Source organism: Erythrolamprus reginae, chromosome 1, assembly GCF_031021105.1.
Source record: "Erythrolamprus reginae isolate rEryReg1 chromosome 1, rEryReg1.hap1, whole genome shotgun sequence".
NCBI lineage: Eukaryota > Metazoa > Chordata > Lepidosauria > Squamata > Dipsadidae > Erythrolamprus > Erythrolamprus reginae.
In genome coordinates, this window is record NC_091950.1 from 340,849,475 (window position 1) to 340,867,939 (window position 18,465).

Here is an 18,465-nt window from a genome sequence, read left to right on the forward strand (position 1 = left end):
TAAGCAAAATGCACCTAAGACCTATGTTGTTAAACTAGAGGATGGTCGTTTGTGGAAACGACACATAGACCACATTCGGAAGCGAACAGAAAGTCAATTGCCACAAACCGCTGACATGGACTCTCCCCCTTCAACAGACTTTAGTACATTGCCCGAAATAAGAGACACGCAAAGAGACTTATCGGGCCAGGGGGAACCATCCAGCGACGCCGAACCATCCTCGTCCTCCGAAGCCTTCGTTGGGCCCGCCAGGCCAAGTCCGCAACACCGGGAGAACAGCGGCGAGCCATCCTCCACAGTCGGTGGCGAAGGAGAAATTGAACTGCGCAGGTCAGCGCGAGCTCCTCAGAGGCCCCACCGATTGGACGACTTTGTCACATGGCTTTCTTGATGGATGTGTCCAACTATGAGGGGAGGGGTGTTGTATCCTGTAATGGCTACCTTGTAACTCTGTAAATAGTTTGTTCCTCTTTCGGCGCTGTCTGAGCCCAAGCAGGAAGTCGCTCCTGATTGGCTCAGACGCGGCCGGCTCTGGCTTTGGCGGGAACCGCAAATATATAAAAGGAGCGGTTTCTCCAGCCAGAGTCAGTCGGTACTCGCTGAATTGTCACTTTACCTTGCTGAGCTGTCACTTATTCTCTGAGCTGAATAAAAGTACCGATTGCTCCAAACCCTGTCTCTGGGTCTACTTCAATGTATAAGTGCATCAATGGGCCTACCATCCCCTGTCCTAATGTTTCCCTCCTATCAGTACCCATCTCATGTATATAAACAGTGTAATATCTATGTATACCACAATATGTACTTGCCAAAATAAATAAAAATAAAAGTACTTTAGTAAAATAGACCACATTATGCCTAAATGCTGTATGCATACTGTATGCAAATTATTCCTCATCACAAGAATGTCTAATACCCATATTGTTTCCTTGTTTTAAATTTCTATAAATCATGAATGGTGACATAGAAAGATAAATTGATCAACATTTTATTACAAGCAGTGTTCAACTACTATAATAGAACCCAAAATTTATATTGCCAAGAAGCAACACAATTAAGCAAATTTTGCCCCATTTTGGCCTCCGCGTGCTCAATTTCTTGCCACAGTTGAGCAAATCACTGCAGTTTTTAAGTTAATAATACAATTGTCAAGCAAATAGTTTTCTCCTTGACTTTACTTGTCAGAAGGTTGCAAAAGGTGATCACATGACTGGGGACACTGCAATAGTCAAGATTATTTATTTTCAGGGTTGCTTTGTTTTTTGAGGTTTTTCGCTTATTTTTTAGCCAGCTACTTCTCTTGCCACAGCATATGATGTCAGCATTTCATCTCTGATCTACAAATAAGCAGATACTGACCTCTGTTTTCCAACCAACCAGAAAGGGTCCAAAAAGTGTTGGACAAAGGGGTAGATTGTATTAAATGGAAATTATTGAACACTTTGACAGTGAATGCCGTACCTCTATTGTCAGCACCAAAATCAAATTCTGAAATGCAGTTCTATGCAAACATACAACAAAATCCAAAATTTTATATCAAAATGTGATAGATGTGAATGTGCCATACAATACATAAATAAATACAAAAAAATCAAGTTAACTGCTAAGTGGCATAAGCTATTCAACACCTCCTTTATTTACTTGTTTATAATTTGCATAGCCTATTTCTTATAAATCAATACATTAAAATTAATATAATATAAATATATTTTATATAATTAATATTATATTTCTAATGATTTTTGGAGTAACAACAGAATATTTGAAAAAGTAAATGCAGGTCCTGGTCACCTCTGCATCCACATTCATTCCTGTGTGTATATATTGGGTGCATTTTGTGCACTTTAATTAGGGTTAGTTGGGAGCCCCATTAAAAAAAAGTTTAAGAAATAGTGAATAGTTAGGGGGAAATTGAAAATTAAAGGTGGTAGACTCAGGCAGCAAAAATATAAGGAGTCAGCATTTGACAAAAGTAGATATACCTAGAAAAATATATTACAGTACATATTTAAAATTTGATAAAGGGAAGCTATAAGTTTAAGGATAGCACCAATTTGGATTGCTCGTCTGTTAACCACATAATGAAAAGTACTCAAGTAAGGACAAGAGGGAGGAAGAGGAAGTGGAAAGGAAGGAGAGAGAAAGGAGGGAAGAAGGTAAGAGAAAGAAGGTAGAGGGAAGAGAGAGATAGAGGGAGTGGAGTAATATGAAATATAGAAAGAAAGCAGACGGGAGATAAAAGTATAAAAGGTGCAAATTTAGGATATTGGTCTATGATATTTTGAATAAATGTATGAATATGTATTGTTTTGATATTATGGGGGGGTATAGTTTATGAAAAAAAAATACTAAAAAAAAGTTAAGAGATTTCTGTCATTTGTGGTCTGTCGTTTGTTCTTCATTGTTTGAAGTGGGAGTGTCTTTTTCTCATTTGCCTTTGCTTTACCCATGCTCAAGGCAAGCCCTTGCTCCTTCAGACTCCACAACAGGGTTTCCCAACCTTTGCAACTTTAACACAGGTGAGTTTCAACTCCCAGAATTGCCCAGCCAGCCATGAATCTCCCTGCTCCCACTTTCAGGACTTATGCAATATTGTTACACATTGTGCTTCTACACTGTGCTATTTTCTTCTATACAGTGATCCCTCGATTTTCGCGGGGGTTGCGTTCCCAGATTGCCCGTGAAAGTCGAATTTTCGCAAAGTAGAGATGTGGAAGTAAAAACACCATTTTTGGCTATGGACAGCCAAAAACTACCCCCGCGCACCCTTTTCCAAGGCCGCGCAAGGAGCCGGGCTTGAAGTTGGGGGCGGGGAGCAGGCGAAAGTGCGGAGGCCGGCAAAGATTGTTTTGAATGTCGGCTGGCCCTGCCCCCCCCCAGCGCCTTCGGCCCCCTCACCGCTACCCCCCGCCTGCCCAATCCACCCCTCTCACCGGCTTTCTTGGGGAAAAGGTCCTCCTGCAGCAGTGCTGGCAGCTACAGCTTCTCGTCCTCCTCATTCGGCCACTAGCTGCTCTGAGCGCTTTGAGAATGCCTGCCCCGCCCCTCTCGTAGTCCCTTAGCTGAGAGCGCTTTCGTCCCAGCTGTCAGCGAGGGGGCTGCAGGAGAGGCGGGGCAGACGTTCTCGCAGAGAGATAGCAACAGACAGAGCGAGATAGAAAGGAGAGAGGGAAAGAGGGAGAAAGAGAGAGAGCAAGGGGGGAGAGTGGAAGGTAGAGAGAGTGAGAAATGATAGAAAAAAAGGGGAGAAAAAAAATGAGAAAATGATTGAAGCAGAGAATGACAGGAAAGAGAGAAAGAGTGAGAAGTGACTCTTGGTGATGACGTATGATGTCATCGGGTGGGGAAAAACGTGGTATAGAAAAAAACCCGTGGAGTATTTTTTAATTAATATTTTTTTGAAAAACCGTGGTATAGCCGTTTCGCGAAGTTTGAACCCGTGAAAATCGAGGGATCACTGTACTACGATGCGTCCTGATACATTTCAAATGCTTATCCAGAATAGTCTGGCAAAGTAAAATGGTATAAGGTCTACTTATTCTAAATTGTGGTCATAGCCCAAAATGAGAAAAACACCTAAGAAATTTAGGCCATTTTATGCAGCAAAATGCATAAAACTGTGCCGAGAATCAACCTAAAGGTTATCTGTAGTACTGAAAATTAAACTACCTAGAAATGGTAACGGGAAATGGAAGATTAAATCTGAATCACAGGAGCTGAATGCCATCCAGCATTCCTCTCTCTCCCAAAGTAAGCTATTTTCGAGATGAATTGCATATTCAGCCAGTTTGTACTGCATTATTCCACTTGGGCTCAGATTCTAATTTGAAAACAGGAGCCAGGCAGAGAGAGGGAGATTTTTTTTTCTCCCCTCATGTCTTTTCCGCTGAAAACTTAATTCTCAAATGCTGTCTAAGTTCTACATGTATTTTTCCATGTTGTATGGGTGTAGTATAATTTACCCCTATTATTATCTTCTTTATTTCCCCTTTTATTGGTATTATGATACCAATTGCACTTATTATGTACAGCTTTACAGTGCTTTACAGCCCTCTGTAATTGGTTTACAGAGTCAACATATTGCCCCCAACTATCTGGGTCCTCATTTTACCAACCTTGGAAAGATGGAAAGCTGAGTCAACCTTGAGCTGATGAGAACCAAACTGCTGAACTATGAGGATGATGGTGATAAGTATCCTTACATAAGTATCCCTATGCTTTGCATCTATACTGAGAACTTCTGTCCTGGAGACAAATTCCTTGTGTGGCCAAATAAAGTATTCAATTCAATAAAGGGCATTCCAAGACTAAAGTTTCAGCAGCAATACCTACCACTAGTACAAGGGTTATCAGGATGTAATCAGCTATCCCAGAGCATGGTATTGGCAAGCAATAGCTAGCTTCCTTAAAAACTTGCATTGAGATCAGCTTGGAGCCCAGCCGGAACTCTGCTTGAAGATAACAACCAACCAAGTAGCCTGGCAATAGTTGGGCCTCACTTTAATATTTTAAAAGCCAGAACATATTACTACAAGTAAACCAAAGGTCAAGGGTGTGGTTACCTGATCTAGCTGGCCAATTGTAATTGAGATGGGAACATTAGCCCTATCCAGAATAAACTCTACTAATACAGTATAGTGAGATGGTAAGGGGCTTAATGGACTTGCATTGGAGAAATCTTGAAACCTACATAAAAATCTGAAAAACTTTTCACTTACAGCATTTGTATGATTCCAGAAATTCTCAGACTGGCTTCATCCCCAAGACACAAAGGAGATTGGGTTTTGCAAATTTGTATTGCACTTCAGTGGGAGAATGCCTGATGGTTGCCTCAGAGGCAAAATCTTAGCCCCCTTGTTCCCGATCATCACCCTTCTGACACCAAATTGTAGAGGAATAAATACACTGCTCAAAAAAATAAAGGGAACACTTAAATAACACAATATAACTCCAAGTAAATCAAACTTTTGTGAAATGAAACTGTCCACTTAGGAAGCAACACTGATTGACAATCAATTTCTTTCTCTTTCTTTCTTTCTTTCTTTCTTTCTTTCTTTTTTTTCCTTTCTTTCTTTCTTTCTTTCTTATTTATTTATTTATGCATGCCACCCTTCTCTTTAGACTCAGGGCAGCTTACAACATGTTAGCATTAGCACTTTTTAACAGAGCCAGCATATTGCCCCCACAATCCAGGTCCTCATTTTACCCACCTCGGAAGGATGGAAGGCTGAGTTAACCTTGAGCCGGTGATGAGATCTGAACTGCTGACCTACAGATCTACAGTCAGCTTCAGTGGCCTGCAGTACAGCATTCTATTTGCTGCGCCACCCCGGCTCTTGCACATGCTGTTGTGCACATTCAACCTTGTACAGAACAAAGTATTCAATGAGAATATTTCATTCATTCAGATCTAGGATGTGTTATTTGAGGATTCCCTTTATTTTTTTGAGCAGTATACTTCATTTAGATTGGAGATCAATGCACAATTCCATTGAAGCCCAAATTGGTTTGTTTCAGTTAAATACAGAAGTTAAAGATAAAACCAGGGATGGGCTGCTGAGACTTCACAGGGGTTTGAGAAAACCTCTAGCTAAGGTTCTGTGCAGTTCAGAGAACTCCCAAATCCCACCCTTGGCTGCCCCTGCCCCTCTCCTCTCAGGAGTCTCTACGTGGCCTGTTTTGGATGCAGGTAAGTGCAAGGGGTGAGCGAAGGCTTGGGGAGGGCAAAAATACGGGCCTACTGGAAATCCAGGAAGGGCCTGTTTCTGGCCTCTAGAAGGCCTCTGGAGAAGGGGGGAGCCTTTTTAACCCTCCCAAAAGCTCGAGGAGCCCAGGGAGGGCAAAAATGCCCATCCCATCTGTAGTGCAGGAGGTCGATTAGGCTATGTCCACCATGACCACAGCCACCCAGCAATTGGGCAGAGAACCCTTTGCTAACATTTTTGAAGCCCACCTCTGAAGAAAATCTTCCCACTATGTACATATATGAAATTGAAAACAGGAGCAAGACTTTTGGTTAGAATTTCAGTGTTTTTCAACCCTGTCAATTTTAAGATGTGTTGACTTCAACTCCCAGAATTCCCCAGCTATCATGCATCCACACATCTTAAAAAGCTTGAGAACCCTGGAATAAATGCAGCACATCCTGTGTTTAGTGGGGTCAATGAAGTAGTTAGGGTAGAATTATGAAGTAAAAGAAGCGTTATTAAGACAATGGCACTTCTAACAAAACAAAAGGGCAGTGTTCTAGGAACATAAATTTCTTTCTAAAATGTTACTTTTATCTTATCCTGTCCTTGTTTCCCAGAGGCTAGGATCATCTCCCAGTATACGTCCTTGGCTTATCAGCATTTCTGAACTTATTAAATGTTACATGCATGTTAGCTTAAAAGACCATAGTGGCAGAACATCATGAAATTACGAGAAGGGTATACGCTATGGAGAAAGGGAAGAAGTGAGATGAAACAAGGCCTTTCCCTATTTGCATCTAACCATGGTACAAACATGCCTTGGTAAAATCTGCCATATTTGCTTGCCATTGCAACATCCAACAATTGTAAGATACTCAACATTTTATGGATTGCCAGATTGAAACAGAGGCTTTTACTGAACTTTCCAGGTGGATGCCGGCTTCTCTAACCCAGTCAGCCTCATTTTCATGATGTTCTTCCGATGTCCCATTAAGGAGATAAGGATAGGGACACTGGAAACACACAGGAAAACAGCTTGCCTGAAAGAATCAAACAAATTGAGCACTGCAGGAGTAATATGTCATTACAGGCTGAAATAGCATTAACTCTGAAATGATGGGATCAGCTCCTGCCTTTAGCAGAATAGGGCGGAATCTGGAAGTTAGCAATCGTTGTTTATCTAAAACAAAAAGTTTTCATTACTCCAGTATATTTTTATTTTATTTAACTCTGACCATGACAAGAGTAGGAAGAGTACACGTGGAGGTCACCTCAGTACAAAAAAGATATTGAAAACTCTAGAGAAAGTACAGAAGAGAGCAACCAAGATGATAAGGGGTCTGGAAATTAAAACATATGAAGAGGTTGCAAGAACTGGGCATGGCTAGTCTTTAAGAGCCGGGGTGCGCAGCAGGTAGAGTGCTGTACTGTAGGCCACTGAAGCTGACTGTAGATCTGAAGGTCAGCGGTTCAAATCTCATCACCGGCTCAAGGTTGACTCAGCCTTCCATCCTTCCGAGGTGGGTAAAATGAGGATCCGGATTGTAGGGGCAATATGCTGGCTCTGTTAAATATGCTATTGCTAACATGTTGTAAGCCGCCCTGAGTCTAAGGAGAAGGGTGCCATAAAAATTGAATAAATAAATAAAGGACCATAGGAGACATGATAGCAGTGTTCCAATACCCGAGTGGCTGTGACAGAGACAAAGAGGTCAGGCTGTTTTCCAAAGCACCAGAGGATCAGACAATGGACAATGAATGGAAGCTGACCAAGGAGAGATTCAACCTGGAAATAAGGAGGAACTTTCTGACAGTGAGAGCAATCAACCAGTGGAACAGCTTGCCTGCGGAGGTTATGAGTGCTCCAACACTTGAGACTTTCAAGGGCAGATTGGACTGCCATTTGTCTGAAATGGTATAGGGACTCCTGCTTGAGAAGTGTATGTCCATCTAGGACTAGATGTCCTAGATGGACACAAACAAACAAACAAACAAATAAGATCTGCTGCATCCCTTTTACACCACAGCCACTGACAAATGTTTCCAAGGGCCCCCACCACTGCAAAATCATTGTAAGCCCCAGGCAGGTCACAGCAAAAAGTAAGCAGCAAAATAGGAGTAAAGCTAGGAAGACAGCATGCTTAACACCAGCAGCACTTCCCAGCATGTGAGATGTGGATCATATTGCAATTCTCAGTGGAGAAAGCTCCATAAATCAACTGGTTGCTGCTTTTTTAAAAAAAATGGATTTGTACTATGTATTGTTGTTGTTAGCCGCTCTGAGTCTTCGGAGAGGGGCGGCATACAAATCTAATAAATAATAATAATCTCCATCTAATTTAAATCCATAATAATTTAAATAATTTAAATCTCCATCTGTCAATTGCAAAAGGCCGCTTTACTGGGATCGGCAAACATAATTCACCGCTACATCACACAGTCCTAGGTGCTTGGGAAGCGCCCGACTGGTGATGAAATACGAAATCCAGCATAGTGATCTCATTTGCTGTGTTGTACTGACATAACAACAACAACAACAACAATAATAATAATAATATAGATTTATTGGCCAAGTGTGATTGGACACACAAAGAATTTCTCTTTGGTGCATATGCTGTCAGTCAGGGATGGGAGAAAGCAGTGGGCTAGCAAAAATGGAGCTCCACCCCAGAGCACCCAATTTGCACTGAAAGATGTTGAAAGAAAATGCAGGGTGTTCTGCATAAGCCATGGCCACAGTGTGGTAATAAAATTTTTGGAAGCCCTTCACTGCTCTCAGTGTACATAAAGAAAATATACATTTGTCAAGAATCATGAGGTACAACACTTCATGATTGTCACAGGGGTCAAATAAGCAATCAGGAAACAATCAATATTAATAGAAATCTTAAGGATTTACCATATTTATATAATTATATATTATTTAATCTTTATAAGAGCAGTATAGGCGAGGCCAGATTAATAAACTACACAACGCGTCCCAATTAATATAGAAAGTTATGGGCGCGAAAGACCACGCCCATGGAGGCGCTTTAATTATTCCTCCTCCACTCTCTGCACTTGCCACAGAAAGAGTCAAGGTGACCCCATCCCAGCCGGTGAAGGCTCCTTCTTCTTCCCCGCCCTTTTCACGCATCTTCTCCCTGCGCTGCCCGCCTCCTCATTGGTCATCCTTCCATAACGCCGCGTGAGCTAAAGCCTTGCCTCCTCCTCTGCATATATAGCCTGAGTAACATGCCGCTTCGCGCGCGTCCACGAAAGGAACTGCGCTTCCCAGGATTCCAGTCGGTGAACTACGTCACGGTTTTATAGCCGCGGGGCATCCCGAGAAATGTAGTTGCTGTTAGTCTCTTCCGAACGCTGCTGAGTTTGTGGCGTTGCCTGAGCCACAAGGGGGAGAGCGCGCGCCGGCCGTTGTTGGTAGCGGGCTGCGCTGTGTCTTGGCGCCGCCCAGATGGCTGGCTTTTTGATCCTGTCCTTGCTGCTGAATTGCCTGTGGTGGAGCGGTTGCGGGGCAGTGTGGAGGTGGGGCATGGGGCAGATTCAGGGGGATGGTGGCAAAAGGTTGTGTGTCAAAACCTTCCATAACCGACGTAAGAAACGTGATTCTACTCTTATAACAAAACCAACCAACCACGGAACATACTAGAAAGTATTTTTATAATCAAAATTGCAATGTGCTATGAAAGACAGGTAATCGGTTGGGGCTAATTCTTCCGTGCCCTATTTAAAAAGGTTTCTTTTATTTTTTACTAGTGCCATGCATATAAATATTATTATATCTAATGTTTGTTCTTATTTTTTCTTATTACTAGTATCATGCATATGAATATTATTACAGTATATCTTTACATATCTCCAATATGTACTTGACAAAACAAACACATAAATAAATAAAAATAAAAACTTGGCAGCTTTCTGGGTTGTCTAAAGCAGAGATCTCCAACCTTGGCAACTTTAAGCCTGGAGGACTTCAATTCCCAGAGTTCCCCAAAGCTGGCTGGGGAATTCTGGGAATTGAAGTCCTCCAAGCTTAAAGTTGCCAAGGTTGGAGACCCCTGGCCTAAAGTACTTCCCACCTATAATCCAATTCCAGATGAATAGAGGTTAACACAGAATAACATTTGACCAAAAATCAAGATGTTAACTACACCCAAACAAGGAACTGCCAAGCAAGCTAATAGTAACAGCCCAACTACATGCTGTTTTCATCATTGTTGTTAGCCGCCCCAATTCTACGGAAAGGGGCGGCATACAAATCCAATAAATAAGTAAGTAAGTAAACAAACAAACAAACAAACAAATAAACAAACTAAAGAACCATGAAAACCATTCCCTCCAACTGACAAAGCAGCCACTAGGCTGGAAGATAAAATGAGCAAGCCGTATTCCGTAGCCGCAACAATGATGTTATCTAGTTTCAGATGATGGAATGTCTGCAAGAAAACAACCAAGATCAGAGAGCATCAAGGAGCCCTCATTTCAATCCTAAACTACATACATCCTCTATTGATGTGTGTGTGTCCACCTCCTTTTCCCTTATTCTCCTTGATTGAAGACATGCACTGTAGTTTTTTACTTGTCATTGTCTGACCTTTTTGGCTCCCTGCTTTATTTCTGCACAGCATACATTTTTCTGAAGTGGAGTGATGCTCCTCATTTTTAATAGCGCGATGGATGGATGGACGGACGCAGGGGTGGGCTACTACCCGGACAGGTGGGAAAACGCAGTGGGGTAGCAAAAATGGAGCTCCACCCCAGAGCACCCAATTTGCACTGAAAGAAGTTGAAAGAAAATGTGTAAGCCACGGCCACAGTGTGGTAGTAAAAATTTTGGTAGCCCTTCACTGGATGGATAGATAGATACAAACAAACAAACAAACAAATAAATAAATAAATAAATAAGGATGTGGCGAATGCAGCTTTTTATCCTTAATATAATACTATACCGAGGCCCAATTATTCATTTTATGAAAGCTCATGAATTGAATATTTTGATTTCTTTAAAATTTAACATTTTCTACTGGAGGAAGGCAGAATTGAACTGAAGATGAGACACTCTGGGTGGGACCATTCAACTAATTTTTGAGGTAATTTTTCATGGTACTTGCATAGATCTGGAGTCTGGACCAGAAAAAGATCATTACTACAAATTACTGTTTTCCAAAAGTGTAAAAAGCAGAATCCAAAAGTAATTTGATCAAAGAACAGGCTTAGAAAGGATGGAACACCACTTTCTTCAATATTATTAATCTGATAAATTTTTCTCTTTTTTCGTTTAAGAAAATTAGGCAGCCAAATAATGAATAAACAAAATAATTCATAACTAACCATTATATTTATTTTACTTTCAGGTATAGAACAGGCATCGGATCGTATTTTGTGTTTTCTACAAGAACTAATGTAAGTGTTTATTGTCAAAATCCATATAAAGGATATATCATAAGCGGTTTTCTTCTTATCATTCCAATCACCCATCTCCCCCCACTTATGATTGTAACTTACAATTTATATTGACTGGTTCCTAATATGATTTGATTGCTTATTTGTACCCGGATTATCATTAAGTGTTGTACCATGATTCTTGATGAACATAGCTTTTCTTTTATGTACACTGAGAGCATATGTACCAAGACAAATTCCTTGTGTGTCCAATCATACCTGGCCAATAAAAAATTATATTCTGTTCTATCTGAGTTGTCTTACTGAAACATACGAGGGTTGCCCAGAATGGAATGCACCACATTTTTTTTCAGCCTACAGTAACAGTATAAATGCGAAATTGTAGATATAGAGTGGTACCTCTTCTTGCGAACTTAATTAAATTCCGTAACCAGGTTCTTAAGTAGAAATGCTGATAAGTAGAAGCAATTTTTCCCATAGGAATCAATGTAAAGGCAAATAATGCGTGCAAACCCATTAGGAAAGAAATAAAACCTTGGAATTTGGGCGGGAGGATAAGAACACCAGGTTCTTATCTAGAAAATTTCTTAAGTAGAGGCGTTGTTAAGTAGAGCTAACTCTGTATATATATATATATACATTTGTCACATGTTTTTGTTGAATTTGAAAATTAAGGGATATATATATATATTTGGATTTATATGCCGCCCCACTCCTGGAGAACTCTGGGCAGTTAATCTTGCCACGGGAGGTCTTTAGGAAATGCCTTAAAGCCTGACTACAGGTAGTCCCCGGGTTATGTCCTCCCCAACGTACAATGTTTCATCATTACAACGACCCGGGGACAGCTTCGAAGCCACCGCTGCCGCTTCCACCTCCATTCAGGCAAAGGGATCTTCACGGGGTCTCCGAAGCCGCCGCCCACCATGGAGATCCCTTTGCCTGAGTGGAGGCAGCGGCGGCTTCAAGGGACCAACAGCCGGTCCTTATCGGGGCTGCGTTGCTGCAGCCTCTAATGCTGCTGCCGCCGCTGCCTCCGTTCGTGTGAGGGGATCTCCGCGGTGGGCGGCCTTGGAGGCTACAGCAACGCAGCGCCGAGAAGGACTGGCTTCTTCAAGGAACCAACAGCCGGTTCTTCTCTGCGCTGCGTTGCTGTAGCCTCCGAGGCCGCCCACGACGGATATCCCCTTGCCTGAATGGAGGTGGCGGCGGCAGCGGCAGCCTCAGAGGCTACAGCAACGCAGCGCCGAGAGGGACCGGCTGTTCGTTCCTTGAAGAAGACGCCGCCACCGCAGTGTAAGTTGGAATATTCATGTAAATTGGAATATTCCAACTTACACCAAACTCGGCTTACGACGGGCCGTGGGAATGGATCCCCGTCATAAGTCGGGGACTACCTGTATACCAGTTATCAGGTGGCTAGTGTAGTAACAGAGATGCCACCACAGCCTCTCCATTGTAAAACCATTCATTATAGATTGATCTCCTGTAATTTTTTTATTATTTTATCATTGTTTTTGCTTCTATATGTTATTATGTTGTAAGCTTAAGGTGAGCAGCACATAGATTTAATAAACCTCATACTGCATGATGAGAATCATATAAATTTGATAAACAAACAAATAAATAAATTTAAAACTGAAAGTTTTGCTATATGATTGAATAACCAATGTCTGGAGAATTGGAAATTGCAATTCTTTCTGTGCAGAATTCACAGAGTCTTTTTGGATTTATAGGAGTGTGAAAATAGAGTCATAAATCTGCATTATTGAACAGATCTTTATATTTTTATTTCAATTTTATGTTTTACTGGGGATTTCTATGTTCTCTTTTATTTATTAGATATATTTAGAATATGAAGGAAGTGAATTTTCGAAATGGGAAGTTCCATCATTTTGTATAGTGGATTTTAACACGTAAGTATTACAGCAGGGATGAAATTAGTATTATTATTATTATTATTATTATTATTATTATTATTATTATTATTATAGGGGAAGGTTTGGTAGGGAAGCTTTGCCTATTTGCCGATGACACTAAAGTGTGCAATAGGGTTGATATTCCTGGAGGCATCTCTAATATGGCAAATGATTTAGCTTTACTAGATAAGTGGTCAAAGCAATGGAAACTGCAGTTTAATGTTTCCAAATGTAAAATAATGCACTTGGGCAAAAGGAATCCTCAATCTGATTATTGTATAGGCAGTTCTATGTTAGCAAAATCTTCAGAAGAGAAGGATTTAGGGGTAGTGATTTCTGACAGTCTCAAAATGGGTGAACAGTGTGGTTGGGCTGTAGGAAAAGCAAGTAGGAGGCTTGGCTGCATAGCAAGAGGTATAACAAGCAGGAAGAGGGAGAGAGTGATCCCGCTGTATACAGCGCTGGTGAGACCACATTTGAAATATTGTGTTCAGTTCTGGAGTCCTCATCTACAAAAAGATATTGATAAAATTGAATGGTCCAAAGGTGGGCTACAAAAACATGGTGGAAGGTCTTAAGCATAAAACCTATCAGGAAAGACTTCATGAACTCAATCTGTATAGTCTGGAGGACAGAAGGGAAAGGGGGGACATGATCGAAACATTTAAATATATTAAAGGGTTAAATAAGGTTCAGGAGGGAAGTGTTTTCAATAGGAAAGTGAACACAAGAACAAGGGGTCAAAATCTGAGGTTAGTTGGGGGAAAGATTAGAAGTAACGTGAGAAAATATTATTTTACTGAAAGAGTAGTAGATGCTTGGAACAAACTTCCAGCAGACGTGGTTGGTAAATCCACAGTAACTGAATTTAAACATGCCTGGGATAAACATACAGTGGTACCTTGGTTTTCGATCGCTTGTCAATTCAAACAAATCAGTTTTCGACCAGGAAATTTGAAAAACTTTTGCCCTGAAATTCGAACAAAGATTTGGAATTCGAACACCCGAGCCAAGCTTTTGTTCATCATGGAACGGCGCGCCTTGCCTGCATCATCATTAGGAGTCAATCTGTGCTAGGAGGGAGTGTGATCAGAGGGACTGTCGGATGAAGTGTTTTGCCTATTTTTGTCTATTTTTCACTTACTGTATTTTGCCTATTATACTTATTGGACACTTAGACATGGGTCCAAAGAAAACTAGCACTGATAGTGCACGTCAAGGAAAGAGAAAAACTGTGAGGACAACTATTGAACTCAAGAAAGAAATTATTGCCAAATATGAAAAGGGCACACGTGTCTCAGATCTCGTTGGCATGCCAAAATCAACTATCTCGACTTTCCTGAAGAACAAAGATGCTTTAAAGGCTGCTGATGTTGCAAAAGGTGTTACATTGATAAGCAAGCAAAGTCCTCAGGTAATGGAGGAAATGGAGAAGCTGCTCCTTATATACATTAAAGAAAAAGAGTGAGCAGGTGACAGTATCAGTGAAGCTTTTATTTGTGAGAAAGCACTACAAATACATGGTGATCTTGAGAAAGAAAGGCCTGGTACAAGTAGTGAAGGTGCTTTTATCTTTAAAGCCATCAGGGGTTGGTTTGAGAAATTTCGAAACCGAAGTGGCATACATCGTGTACTAAGCATGGGGAGGTGGCTAGTTCAAACCAGAAGGCAGCTGATGAGTTCGTCAAAGAATTTAGAGATTATGTAAGGCCAGAAGCGTTTGCTCCTGAGCAAGTGTTCAACTGTGATGAAACTGGATTATTCTGGAAAAAAATGCCAGCCAATATATAAATAACAAAAGAGGAAAAATCACTGCCAGGGCACAAGCCTATGAAAGACAGGCTCACTCTTTTGTTGTGTGAAAATGCAAATGGTGATTGCAAGGTTAAACCCTTGCTTGTTTATCATTCTGACAATCCCCGGCCCTTTAAAAGGGACAATGTAATGAAAAGTAAATTGGGTGTGATGTGGCGGTCAAACACAAAAGCTTGGGTTACCCGACAATTCTTCACAGAGTGGGTGCGTGAAGTTTTTGCCCCTTGAGTAAAAGAATACTTAACAGGGGAAAAAAAGCCTTTGAAATGCCTTTTGGTGATGGACAATGCCCCTGCTCACCCCCCCCACCCCCCCACCCCGCTTTAGAGGAAGACCTAGTTGATGACTATAGCTTCATCAAGGTAAAATTTTTACCCCCGAATACAACGCCTATTCTTCAACCTATGGACCAACAGATCATATGTAATTTTAAGAAACTGTACACAAAGGCACTCTTCCGGAAGTGCTTTGAAGTGACAAATGACACACAGCTAACTCTGAGGGAATTTTGGAAAGAACACTTCAACATCCTGGATTATGTGAATTTAATTGACACTGCTTGGAGTAATGTCACTTATCGCACATTGAATTCGGCATGGCGAAAACTTTGGCCAGAATGTGTACCGGAAAGGAATATTGAGGGTTTGGAACCTGACTCAGCTTCTGTCATTGATGACGATGTTGCTGTGATTTATGATATTGTGACCATGGGAAAGAGCATGGGGCTTGAGATTCAACAAGAGGACGTCAACGAACTTGTGGAAGGTCACGCTACCGAGTTAACCACAGAGGAATTGATGCACCTACAACAACAGCAGCAGAAGGATATAGTCGAAAAAATATCTTCTGACGAGGAGGAGAGAAGGGAAAATATTTCAAGTGGCTTAATTCATGAAATGTGTGCTAACTGGGTAGAAATAGCAAATTTTGCTGAAAAATATCACCCTGATAAAGTCATAGCAAATAGAGCAGTGAACATTTTTAATGATAGTGTTATGTCCACTTTCAGAAAAATTTTACTAGCAAGACAAAAACAACTAACAATTGACATGATCTTCCATAACGAAAAGAGACAGGCAACTGCAGAGCAAGATTCTCCTGACCAAAAGAGACAGAGAAAAAGAAAAAAAACACCCGAAAGGAAGGTTACCCTCTGTTTTTATGGAAGGGGACTCCCCTTCAAAACAATAACAATCCTCTCCTCCCTCCACATCCATTCCCATATGCCATCACAGCGCAGTCACAAAGGTATGTAAATTGTATTTGCGGATGCCTGTCTGACTCTTCGGGAGTCGGGAATAAAGGGGGAGGGCGGATCGCTTGCGCGTTGCCTAAATGGCTGTAGTTTATTTCTTGTTGTTTCGGTTCTCAACCAAATCAGTTCTCGACCATACTTCCAGAACGAATTGTGGTCGAGAACTGAGGTACCACTGTATATCCATCCTAAGATAAAATACAAGAAATAATATAAGGGCAGACTAGATGGACCATGAGGTCTTTTTCTGACGTCAATCTCCTATGTTTCTATTATTATTATTATTATTATTATTATTATTAATAATAATAATAATAATAATAATAATAATAATAATAATATTTGTATGCCGCCTTTCTCCAAAAACTCAGGGCGGCTCACAGAATAAATATAGAAGCAAAGCATACAAAACAAATCTAATACATTAAAAAACTACAGCTAAAAACCCTATATATTACTCAATCAGACAATCCAATCACACCATGCATCACATTTATTGGTCAGAGGGGCAAGATCTAATTGCCCCAGGCCTGGCGACATAGGTGAGTCTTAAGACTTGAACTGCTACCGGTTTGGCCCAGTTTGCCCAAAACCAGTAGTAACAAATGCTTCTGGTTCGCAGAATAGTACAAATATGCTTTTAAAATGTAAAAAAAAAAGATTCTGAAGATCATTCCTGCTTGTTCCAGGCGCCATTTTTGTGATGTCCAGCTGCTTCTATATTGTGTGTGAGTCAATTGTGTAGGAATCAATTGTGTAGCTTTTGTGTTGTTTGTATGTGGAATGTTGAAGTTGGTTTGTGAGCTCTTTTTAAAAAAAATATTTTTTATTGATTTTTTAGAAATATGAAACAAGACAAGACAAACAACATTTAACATGTAGAGGAGCTACCATTTCTCCGCTAAGCAAAGAAATCATACTAATGCAGAAAAAAAGTAGCTAGTTATAATATAGATATGTACAGAAAAGTAAAAATTGTTAATAACATATTTCTTAACATACTACTATAATATAAAATCTGTATATATCATCATTTTCGTTATAGGGTTGTAATTAAAATAATTAAAATCAGTTAATAAAGTTAAATCTTATCCATTAAGTTACCGTATATAATTTATTCAGTTTGGTAAATTTAAATTTTCTATAACTTGTTTTTGTATCATTGTTAATCTTTTTTTACATTTAACCAATCATATACTTTCTCCCAAGTTTTATAAAACTCTGTTTCCATTTGGTTGTTTAACCGTCTCGTCATCATATCTAATTCTGCACATTCCATTATTTTCTTAAAGACCTCTTCATCTTTTGGGATTTCCTTTTCTTTCCATTTTTGTGCAAAGGTAATTCTTGCCGCTACTAATATATGGATTATTAAATAATATATTTCCTTTTTGTATTTAATATCAGTAATACCTAATAAGAAGAATTCTGGGGTCTTCTTAATCTCCTTTTTTGTGATTTCCTTTAATCATTTTTCTACCTTATTCCAATAGATCTTAGCTTTTGGGCAAGTCTTGATGGGAAGAGAATCTCACTGAGAGAGATCAGCCTGTCAGAGCTGAAGTGAGGCTTCCCGGAGGTCGATGGAATTAAGCTACCAGCAGGCATTTGAGAACGAAGTTAACTTTTATTAGAAAAGGTAAAAAAAGTTATATTGCCTGGAGCGGCATAAAACATGTCTTCACATCTTAACAACTAAGAATAGAAGTATAGCTGCAGCTTCTCTTCCTGCTTGAGGGAGGAAGTGAACAAAGCACCTCTTCTTTGGCAGTCATCAGAGACATGAGGGACATCAAGACATCAGTTCACTTAAGGCACATTTTCTTGGAGAGGTATTCGTGTTGGTCAGCTGGCAAAGGCTTATTCAGCAAGTCAGCGATCTGTTCAGTAGTAGGCACATACTGTATTTTTACGAATCCTTGTTTCACACTCTCTCTGGTATTTCTATACTGGATGTCAATGTGCCGTGAACGAGCTCCAACACATTCAGCTTCAGCAATGTATGTAACTGAAACATTATCTTCCATGATAACAATTGGTTTCTTTGGACATTCCCAAATATCAATGAGAGCAGAAACAGAGGTTAATGCATTACAACAATCAGAAACACATGCATATTCAGCCTCAGTTGAAGAGCAAGAAATAAACTTCTGTTTCCTAACTTTCCAAAAGATAGGACAACCATTTAAAAACAGCATGTAACCAGAAGTACTTTTTCGTGTTTCTACATCACCTGCCCAGTCAGCATCTGCGTAGTAAATCGCTTCAGGGTACTTATCATGTTTCGGCTCAAGGAACAACTTCATGTCCTTTGTAAGCTTCATGTATCTCAACAGTCTCTTTATGCAAGACCAGTGAAATGTAGTTGCCTTTCCAACGTATC

At 40.4% G+C, this 18,465-nt stretch overlaps 1 long non-coding RNA gene across 1 annotated transcript; it reads left to right on the forward strand.

The window, feature by feature from the left end:
• The first annotated feature begins 9,126 nt into the window (after positions 1-9,126).
• LOC139157368 (uncharacterized) lies at positions 9,127-16,994 on the forward strand. Its single transcript, XR_011557465.1, has 4 exons — positions 9,127-9,215; positions 11,045-11,093; positions 12,936-13,009; positions 16,924-16,994. It is a non-coding gene; the product is annotated as an uncharacterized lncRNA (long non-coding RNA).
• The last annotated feature ends 1,471 nt before the right edge of the window (positions 16,995-18,465 follow it).